At 42.5% G+C, this 10529-nt stretch overlaps 1 pseudogene; it reads right to left on the bottom strand.

The window, feature by feature from the left end:
• Nucleotides 1–4837: 4837 nt before the first annotated feature.
• LOC142332445 (uncharacterized) lies at nt 4838–10262 on the bottom strand (annotated as a pseudogene).
• Between the last annotated feature and the right edge of the window lie 267 nt (nt 10263–10529).

The following is a 10529-nucleotide window of genomic DNA, read 5'->3' as shown; positions in this document are numbered from 1 at the left end:
CAAAAGCAGTACAGAGGTGTGCCAAGAATGTGTTGAAAATGCCGGGCTCGTTTTTGAACATCTATTATAAACCTCTACACTTTGGTCTAGTGTTAAAGATTCTAATTTTTCTAAATTCTGCTTATTTTATTCAACTTATGTTAAACTAATTTGTTCATAATTAATTAAGTTGTCAACAAGTTCTGCTTAAAATTTTTATGTGTTCATAACCCACTTAACAAAATTATTGTACATCAAACGTAAAAAATAGTTTTTTCCTCCAATTTATTGGTTTTCACCGCAGATTTCTCAAAACCTACTGTAGTTACGGTTCTGAGACCTGTTTTATTCGATTTTTTTAGGTCAACAACCATAACCCACCGGATTGGTCTAGTGGTGAATGCGTCTTCACAAATCAGCTGATTTGTAAGTCGAGAGTTCCAGCATTCAAGTCCTAGTAAGTCAGTTATTTTTACTCGGATTTGAATACTAGATTGTGGATACCGGTGTTCTTTGGTGTTTGGGTTTCAATTAACCACACATCTCAGGAACGGTCGAACTGAGACTGTACAAGACTTGTGATTTCATATACACTCATACGTATCATCCTCATTCATCCTATGAAGTATTATCTGAAAGGTAATTACCGGAGGCTAAACAGGAAAAAAGAAAGCTCTACAACCATAACAAATCACTAATTCTGCCGCTTAATTAACATCCTATAAATTTCAGTTCGACCTCATTTCACAGAGGTAGCTGAAATCTGAGCCACATCTTCCATTAGCCATAACTCGCAAACGAGGCAATTTTGGATGTATTCCCTCCTCACTCTATCTCTGTCTGTGTCTGTCTATCTGTCTCTGTCTGACTGGCTGTCTGTCTGTCAATGCGACTGTCTGTCTGTCAATGCGACTGTCTGTCTGTGTCTTTGTGTCTCTCTCACTCTCTGTCTCTGTGTGTGTGTGTGTGCGTGTCTCTCTCTCTCTCTCTGTCTTTCTCTCCTTCTGTGAATCTGTCGCTTTCTCTTTCCTTCTCTCTCTCTCTTGCTGTCTCTCTGTCTTTCCCTCTCACGCTCTCTCTCACTATCCCTCTCTTTCTCACTCTCCCTCTCTCTCTTTTTCACTGTCACTCTGTCTTTCTCTCTCACTGTCTCTATCCCTCTTTGTCACTCTCTCTCACTGTCTCTTTCTCTCGTTGTCTCATGCTCTCCCCCTCTCGGTCTGTCTCACTCTTTGTCTCTTACTCACTCTCTCTCTCTTTCACTCTGTCTCTCTCTCTCTCTCTCTCTCTCTCTCTCTCTGTCTTTCTCTCTGTCTCTCTCTCTCTTTCTCTGTAGGTCTCTCTCTGTCTCTGCGTCTCTGTCTCTATCTTTCTCTTTCACTTTCTATCTGTCTCTCTTCTCTCTCTCTCTGTTTTTATCTGTCTCTCTCTCTCTGTCCCTCTCTTTCTCTCTGTTTCTCACTCTCTCTCTTTCTCTTTCTCTCTCTGTGTTTTTCTCTATCTCGTTCTCTCTCTCTCTCTCTGTCTTTTCGCCTCTCTCTGTTTCTCTCTCTGTCTTACACTCCCCTCTCTCTCTCTATCACACTGTCTCTCTCTCTGTCACGCTCTCTTTCTGTCTCACTCCCTCTCACTATCTCTCTGTTTCTTTGCCCCCCTCTGTCTCTATGTCGCTGTCTCTGTCTCTCTTTGTGTGTGTGTCTGTCTCTTTCTATCTGTCTCTCTCTCTCTTTCTCTTTCTCTCTCCCTCTGTCGCTCTTTCTCCGTCAGTATCTCTCTCTCTATCACTGTCTCTCTCTGTCACTGTTGTTGTCTCTTTCTCTCTCCCTCTTTCTCTATCTCTCTCTCTCACTCTGTTTCTATCCCTCTTTGTCTCTATCTCTCTCTGCCGCTCTCTCTCATTATCACTCTCTCTTTCTCACTCATTGTCTCTCTCTCTGTCTCTCTCTTTCTCACTGTCTCTCTCTCTCTCTCTCTCTCTCTCTATTTCTCTCTCTCACTGTATCACTCTCTCTCTTTCTCTGTGTTTTTCTCCCTCTCTGTCACTGTCTCTCTCTCTGTGTCGGTGTCGCTGTCTCTGTCTCACGCTCTCTCTGTCGCTTTCTCTCTCTCTCTTTCTCTCTCTCTCTCTATCTTTGTCGCACTCTCTCTCTCTGCCTCTGACTCTTTCTCTCTCTCTGTCTCTCTCTCTATCTTTGTCGCACTCTCTCTCTCTGCCTCTGACTCTATCTGCCTCTCTCTCTTTCTCACTCTCTGTCTCTCTCTCTCTTTCTGTCTCTTTCTCTCTTTGTAACTCACACTCTCTTTGTCTCTCTCTCTCCTTATCGCTGTATTTTCGCCTCTCTCTGTCTCTGTCTCTCACTGTATCTCTCTCCCCCACTCTCCCTAATTCACTCTCGCTCTTTCACTGTCTCTCCCTCTCTCTATGTCAATCCGTAACTCTGTCTATCTCTCTCTCTGTGTCGCTGTCTCTGCCTCGGTCGGACTCTCTCCCATTCGCTCTTTCTTTGTGAGTCTCTCTTACACTCTCACTCTCACTCTCTCTTTTCTCTCTCTATCTCTCTCTCTTTCTCACCCGTCTCTCTCTCTCTCTGTCTCTCTCTCTCAGTTTTTCTCTCTCGTTCTCTCTCTCACTCTCTGTCTCTCTCACTGTATTACTCTCTCTTTTTGTCTCTCTCTCTTTCTCTCAATCACTCTCTCTCTCTCTCTCTCTTTGCCTCTCTGTGTCGCTGTCTCTGTCTCTTTCTGTCTTTCTCTGACTCTCTCTCTCTCTCTCTCTATGTGCCTTTCACTCTCTCTCTGTCTGTCTCACACTCTTTCTCTCTCTCTCTCTTGCACTTTCTATCTGTCTATCTTCTCTCTCTCTGTCTCTCACGCGCTCTCTCTCTCTCTCTCTCTTTGTCTCTCTCTCTCTGTTTTTATCTGTCTCTGTCGCTGTCTCTCTCTCTCTCAATCTCTCTCTCCCTGTCAATCGCTCTCTGTCTCTGTCTTTCTGTCTGTCTCTCTCTTTCTCCCTCTCTGTGTTTCTCTCTCTCACTGTGTTTTTCTTTCTCTCGTTCTCTCTCTGTCTTTTCGCCTCCCTCTATTTCTCTCTCTGTCTGTCTCTCTCTATCTCTGTCTCACTCTCTCCCTCTCTCTCTCTTTGTGTGTGTGTCTCTCTTTCACTTTCTCTCTGACTTTCACTCTCTCTCTGTGTGTCTCTTTCTCTCTCACACTCTTAATCTGTCTGTCTCTCTCTCTCCCTCTGTCGCTCTTTCTCTGTCTCACTATCACTGTCTGTCACTGTTGTTGTCTCTTTCTCTCTCTCTGTCGCTCTCTCTCTCCCTATCTCTGTCTCCCACTCTCTCTCTATCCCTATCTCTGTCTCTCATTCTCTCTCTCTCTCTCTCTTCTCTTTGTGTGTGTGTTTCTCTCTCTCGCTCTATCTCTCTCTCTGTCTCTATCACTCTCTCTCTCTCTTTCATTTTCTATCTGTCTATCTTCTCTCTCTCTCTCTCTGTCTGCCTCTCACGCTCTCTCTGTCTCTCTCTCATTGTCTCTCTATCTCTCTTTGTCTCTCTCTCTGTCTTTGTCACTCTCTGCCTTTCTCTCTGTTTTTATCTGTGGCTCTGTCGCTGTCTCTCTCTCTCTCTCTCTCTCTTACTCGCTCTCTCTTACTCGCTCTCTGTCTCTGTCTTTCGGTCTGTCCCTCTCTTTCTCTTTCTCTCTCTGTGTTTTTCTCTCTCTGTAAATCTCTCTCTCTCTCTCTCTCTCTGCCTTTTCGCCTCTCTCTATTTCTCTCTCTGTCTCTCTCTCTCACTCTGTCTCTATCTCTCTTTGTCTCTTTCTCTCTCTCTGTCTCTTTCTCTTTGACTGACACTTTATATCTGTCTCTCTCTCTCTTTCTCTCTGTCTGTCACTTTCTCTCTCTCTCTCTCTCTCTCTCTCTGCCTTTTCGCCTGTCTCTATTTCTCTCTCTGTCTCTCTCTCTCTCACTCTGTCTCTGTGCCACTTTGTCACTCTCTCTCTCTCTGCCACTTTCTATCTGTCTCTCTGTGTCTCTCAGCTCTCTCTGTCTCTGCCTCACTCTATCTTTCTCTCTCTCTATCTCTGTCTCACTCTCTCTTTCTCTCTATCTCATTGTGTGTGTGTCTCTCTCTCTCTCTCACTCTTTGTCTCTGTGTTTTTCTCTCTCTCGTTCTCTCACTCTCTCTCTCTCCCTGTCTCTGTGTTGGTGTCACTGTTGCTGTCTCTCTCTCTCTCTCACTCTGTTTCTATCCCTCTTTATCTCTATCTCTCTCTGCCGCTCTCTCTCTTTCTCACTCATTGTCTCTCTCTCTCTGTCTCTCTCTTTCTCACTGTCTCTATCTCTCTCTCTCTGTTTCTCTCTCTCGTTCTCTCTCTCACTCTATCACTCTCTCTTTCTCACTCATTGTCTCTCTCTCTCTCTCTCTCTCTGTCTCTCACGCTCTCTCTGTCTCTCTCTTTCTCACTGTCTCTCTCTCTCTCTCTCTCTCTCTCTGTTTTTCTCTCTCGTTGTCTCTCTCACTCTCTCTCTCTCTCTGTATCACTCTCTCTCTTTGCCTCTCTCTTTCTCTGTGTTTTTCTCTCTCTCTGTCGCTGTCTCTCTCTGTGTCGGTGTCGCTGTCTCTGTCTCACGTTCTCTCTGTGTCGGTGTCGCTGTCTCTGTCTCACGCGCTCTCTGTCTCTCTCTCTCTGTCTCTCTCTCTTTCTCACTGTCTCTATCTCTCTCTCTCTGTTTCTCTCTCTCGTTCTCTCTCTCACTCTATCACTCTCTCTTTCTCACTCATTGTCTCTCTCTTTCTCTCTGTCTATCACTTTCTATCTGTCTCTCTTTCTCTCTCTCTGTCTCTCTCTCTCTCTATCTTTGTCCCACTCTCTCTCTCTCTGCCTCTGACTCTTTCTCTCTATCTGCCTCTCTCTCTTTCTCACTCTCTGTCTCTCTCTCTTTCTGTCTCTTTCTCTCTTTGTAACTCGCACTCTCTTTGTCTCTCTCTCTTTATCGCTGTATTTTCGCCTCTCTCTGTTTCTCTCTCTCTGTTATTGTCCCTCTCCGTGTCTCTCTCCCTCACTCACCCTATTTCTCTCTCGCTCTTTCACTGTCTCTCTCTCTCTCTCTCTCACTGTTTGTCTTTATCTGTGTTTTTCTCTCTCTCGTTCTCTCACTCTCTCTCTCCCTGTCTCTGTGTTGGTGTCACTGTCGCTGTCTCTCTCTCTCTCTCACTCTGTTTCTATCCCTCTTTGTCTCTTATCTCTCCCTGCCGCTCTCCCTCTTTCTCTCTCACTATCACTCTCTCTTTCTCACTCATTGTCTCTCTCTCTTTCTCACTCATTGTCCTTCTCTCTCTGTCTCTCAAGCTCCCTCTGTCTCTCTCTTTCACACTGTCTCTCTCTCTCTCTGTTTTTCTCTCTCGTTCGCTCTCTCACTCTGTCTCTCTCTCTCTGTATCACTCTCTCTCTTTGCCTCTCTCTTTCTCTGTGTTTTTCTCTCTCTCTGTCGCTTTCTCTCTCTCTCTGTCTCTTTCTCTCTCTGTCTCTTTCTCTCTCTCTCTCTTTCTCACTCTCTGTCTCTCTCTCTTTCTCACTCTCTATCTGTCTCTTTCTCTCTTTGTAACTCGCACTCTCTTTGTCTCTCTCTCTCTTTATCGCTGTATTTTCGCCTCTCTCTCTTTCTCTCTCTCTGTCTCTGTCTCTCTCTGTATCTCTCTCCCCCACTCACCCTATCTCTCTCTCGCTCTTTCACTCTCCCCCTCTCTCTATGTCAATCCGTAACTCTGTCTATCTCTGTCTCTGTCTCGGTCGGACTCTCTCCCATTCGCTCTCTCTTTGTGAGTCTCTCTCATACTCTCTCTCTCTGTGTGCCTCACTCTCACTTTTCTCTCTCTATCTCTCTCTCTTTCTCACCCGTTGTCTCTCTCTCTCTCTCAGGTTTTCTCTCTCTTTCTCTCAATCACTCTCTCTCTCTCTCTTTGCCTCTCTGTGTCGCTGTCTCTGTCTGTCTTTCTCTGACTCTCTCTATGTGCCTTTCACTCTCTCTCTCTGTCTCTATGTGCCTTTCACTCTCTCTCTCTGTCTGTCTCACATTCTTTCTCTCTCTCTCTCTCTCTCGCACTTTCTATCTGTCTATCTTCTCTCTCTCTCTGTCTCTCACGCTCTCTCTGTCTCTCTCTCTCTCTCTCTCATTGTCTCTCTCTCTCTCTCATTGTCTCTCTCTCTCTCTCTCTTTGTCTCTCTCCCTGTCTTTCTCTCTCCGGTTTTATCTGTCTCTCTGTCTCTGTCTCTCTCTTACTCGCTCTCTGTCTTTCTGTCTGTCTCTCTCTCTGTTTTTTCTTTCTCTCGTTCTCTCTCTCTTCTCTTTGTCTTTATGTTTTTCTCTGACTCGCTCTGTCAATCTCTCTCGCTCACTCTGTATCTCTGTCTCTCTCTCCGTCTGTGACTCTGTCGCTGTCTCTGTCTTTCTCTTTCCTTCTCTCTCTCTCTCTGTCTTTCTTTCTCGCTGACTCTCTCTCTCGCTCTTTCACACCCTCTCTCTCTCTTCCTCTCTTTGACTCAATCTCTTACTCTGACTCTCTCTCTCTCTCTGCCTATATGTCTGTCTTTATCTGTCTCTGTCTCTCTAACTCTCTGTCACTGTGTCTCTCTCTCTCTCTCTCTGCCTATATCTCTGTCTTTATCTGTCTCTGTCTCTCTAACTCTCCGTCACTGTGTCTCTCTCTATCTCTCTCTCTCTCTCTCTGCCTATATCTCTGTCTTTATCTGTCTCTGTCTCTCTAACTCTCTGTCACTGTGTGTGTGTGTCTCTCTCTATCTCTCTCTCTCTTTGTCACTGTCTGTGACGCTGTCTCTGTCTTTCTCTTTCCTTCTCTCTGTCTCTCTCTCTCTCTCTTTCACTTTCTATCTGTCTATCTTCTCTCTCTCTCTCTCTGTCTGCCTCTCTGTCTCTCAATCTCTCTCTCTGTCTTTCTCACTCTCTGCCTTTCTCTATCTGCCTCTCTCTCTGTTTTTATCTGTCTCTCTGTCTCTGTCTCTCTCTCTTACTCGCTCTCTGTGTTTTTCTCTCTCTCTGTCAATCTCTCTCTCTCTCTCTCTCTGTCTCTATCCCTCTTTGTCACTCTCTCTCTCTGTCACTTTCTATCTGCCTCCCACGCTCTCTCTGTCTCTGCCTCTCTCTCTCTTTCTCTCTCTGTCCGTCTCTCTCTATCTCTGTCTCACTCTCTCTTTCTCTCTCTCTCTATGTGACTCACTCTCTCTCTTTGTATCTCTCTTTCTCTCTCACTCTTTGTCTTTATCTGTGTTTTTCTCTCTCTCGTTCTCTCACTCTCTCTCTCTCCCTGTCTCTGTGTCGGTGTCACTGTCGCTGTCTCTGTCTGTCTGTATCCCTCTTTGTCTCTCTCTCTCTCTCTCTCTCTCTCTCTCTGTCTGTCTGTCACTCTCTATCTCTCTCTCTCTCTGTCACTGTCTACCTCTCTCTCTCTCTCTCTGTTTTTCGCCTCTCTTTGTCTCCGCCACTGTCTCTCACACTCTCTCTCTGCCTTTCTCTCTCTCTATGTGCCTCTCTCTTTCTCTCTGTCTGTCTCACACTCTTACTCTGTCTCTGTCGCTCTCTCTATATGTGCTTCTCACATTCTCTCTGTCTGTCTTACACTCTTACTCTGTCTCTCTCTTTCTCTCTATTTGTTTCTCTCTCTTTCGCACTCTCTGTCTCTCTCTCTCTCTCGTTCTCCCTCTTTCTGTCTCTCTCACTGTATCACTCTATCTTTGTCTCTCTCTCTGTCTTTCTCTGTGTTTTTCTCACTCTCTGTTTGTCTCTCTCTCTCTCTCTCTCTGTCTGTCTCTCTCCCTGTCTACCTCTCTGTGTGTCTGTCGCTGTCGTCTCTGTCTTTGTCTGTCTCTTTCCCTCTCGCTCTCTCTCTCTCCCTCTGTCACTCTTTCTCTCTCTCTCTCTCTGTCTGTATCTGTGTCTCTCTCTCTCTGTTTGTCTCTTTCTCTGTGTCTCTCTCTCACTCTCTTTCTCTCTGTTTCTCTCTGTCGCTGTCTCTCTCTCTCTCTCCCCATCTCTGTCACTGTCTCTCTCTCACTCTCTGGCTCTCTTTGTCTCTCTCTCTCTCTCTGTGTCTGTCTGTCTCTGTGTCTCTCTCTCTGTGTCTCTGTCTTATTCTGCAGTATTGAAAGTTTATTTTCATAAAAATTTTGCCTCATTTAATGTGTTGTAAAACTGTAAAGATGAAAAATCTTACAGTTTTTAAAGTTAACCAAATTAATGAAATATTAAAATACAGCTCAAGGAAACATAACAAAGATCAAAATTATAACTCAGTGACTTACGTTACTTAGGTTCAACTTATAGGGTTCATGTTGTCAATAGGTACAGCTGGTGATTAGGTAACAATTAGGAGGATCACTGCATTAAAGAGAAAATATTTGAGAATAAAAATCATATAAAAAGTCACTAATTTATGCCAGTGATTTAAGAGATGGATTAACCACCCCAAGCTTTCATGTTACTTTTTTACGGATTTCAATACTAGATTGTGGATACCAGTGTTTTCAATTAATCACACATCTTAGGAATGGTTGATCTGACACTTCATTTACATTCATACATATTATCCTCATTCATCCTCTGATGAGGATGGTGGTGGTTCCAGAGGCTAAACAGAAAAGAAAGCTTCCATGTAGAGCAGCTCAAAAATGTTTAATGAAAACTTTAGATTACAACAACCTTAATCAAAATAGCAGCCATCTGATATTTTTCAGCTAGTTTCAAAGGTAGCCCCCACAGTAGATTCAAATAATAACTCGAATTGAAAGCTAGATCGCTTTGAGGTGAAGCATTTGCTGAATTTTATTTTTTTATTATTTCACTGTTACTGTTTAAGAGTTACTTTTGTACATAACTGAAAAAACATTAAATGACCACCATTTTAGTTAGAGTTACCTACTAGAATAACGTATCACAACTCTAGCCTTTCCTTTAAACTTTTTTGAGTTGGCCTTGAAGAGGGGACCTTGGGATGCGGTAGGTTTTTAACCAAAAAATAGATTTTTTGAGGTAAACCATTTGCTGAATCTCATTTTAAGAGTTGAAATTTATTTCAGTGTTACTATACTTCATGAATACTGTGTATATAAATTCTCCTTAATTCAGTAGCATGAAAAACATGGTTTGCTTAGCGTAATTTTTTATCTTATAATCAAATCAGAATAATATATATTTACACTAAAATATAGACAAAATATTACAGTTTAATAAAATATTAAACTGAAGATGATGCATACAGAAGAAAATAGGATTGAAATGTCTTTTTATTTTTTATTGAATCAACTGTTGATTTAAAATAACTAATGTTTTGAATGTTATAATTATAAATAAAGATGTAGATTATGTACTTGAAATAATCGGCTGAGTTTTCTGTCTTGTTTAATTGTAACTGTGTTATTTGAGAATAATAAAGATTTATTTTACTTTTTGACTGGCTTACTCTTCTAACTTTAATTATATTCTGTGATTAACATGTTTTATATGATATACATATTAAATAAATTATTAAATATATTCAGGAAATACATTCAACTAAATCAGACATAAAGAAATTTTTTTGAAATATCACGACTCCACCACCACCTAGGAGGTCCATGTTTTGCAAAAATATGTCGTTTCACGTAGCAAAGATATATTCTGAATATGAGCCAAATTTGACCATAAATAAATTTTTTTTTTAATACCACGATCCCACGACATCGCAAAAATATCTCGTTTCATGTAAGAAATATATATTCTAAATATGATCCAAATCGGACCATAAATAATTTTTTTTGAAATATCACGACTCAACCACAACCTAGGAGGTCCATTTTAGGAAAAATATATCGTTTCATGTAACTAATATATATTCTGAATATGAACCAAAGAGGACCAAAAATAAATTTTTTTTAGGATATCATGTACCACCATCTAGGAAATCCACGTTTTGCAAAAATATCTGATTTCACATAAATTATATCTGTTGGGACTGACATAGGCGCCACCTATGTCAGTCCCAACTGTGAATTTCATGAGTTTGAGGCATTTGTGAGTAGACTCAACGATGTCATTGCCAAAACGCCCAGGAAGATCATCCTGATGGGTTACTTGAATTGTAAGGCTGTTGTCGCCAGTAGTCCTTACAAAAACTGCACGGCAAGGTTCTTTCAGACCCCATGACAGTGAATTGTCTTTACTGCTTAAATGACCACACACCTACCTGTGTGGCGAGGGGACATATCTCAATTCTGGATTTAACCATAATGGACAGATGATGGGAGCGCTCCAAGTGTAACTGGACAGTCCTGCAGGACAAAACGGCGAGTAATCACTTGGCCACACTGTTAGAATACGAAGACCCATTGTTTTGTGTGATAGCCATTCAGAAACCTTTAAGACTGACATGAAGGCGAGTTGCAACTGTCGTTGAAAATGTTGCCAGACAGAGCAGAGATGGTAGAAATTTGATGCTTTTACTCAGTATATTTGTGGACCGTGCAAATAGTGCATATGCAAAGTGATCTTCGGA

Source organism: Lycorma delicatula, chromosome 11, assembly GCF_047948215.1.
Source record: "Lycorma delicatula isolate Av1 chromosome 11, ASM4794821v1, whole genome shotgun sequence".
Taxonomy (NCBI): domain Eukaryota; kingdom Metazoa; phylum Arthropoda; class Insecta; order Hemiptera; family Fulgoridae; genus Lycorma; species Lycorma delicatula.
Note: the sequence above shows the minus strand (reverse complement) of the source record. Positions and strands in the feature narration are given on the sequence as shown.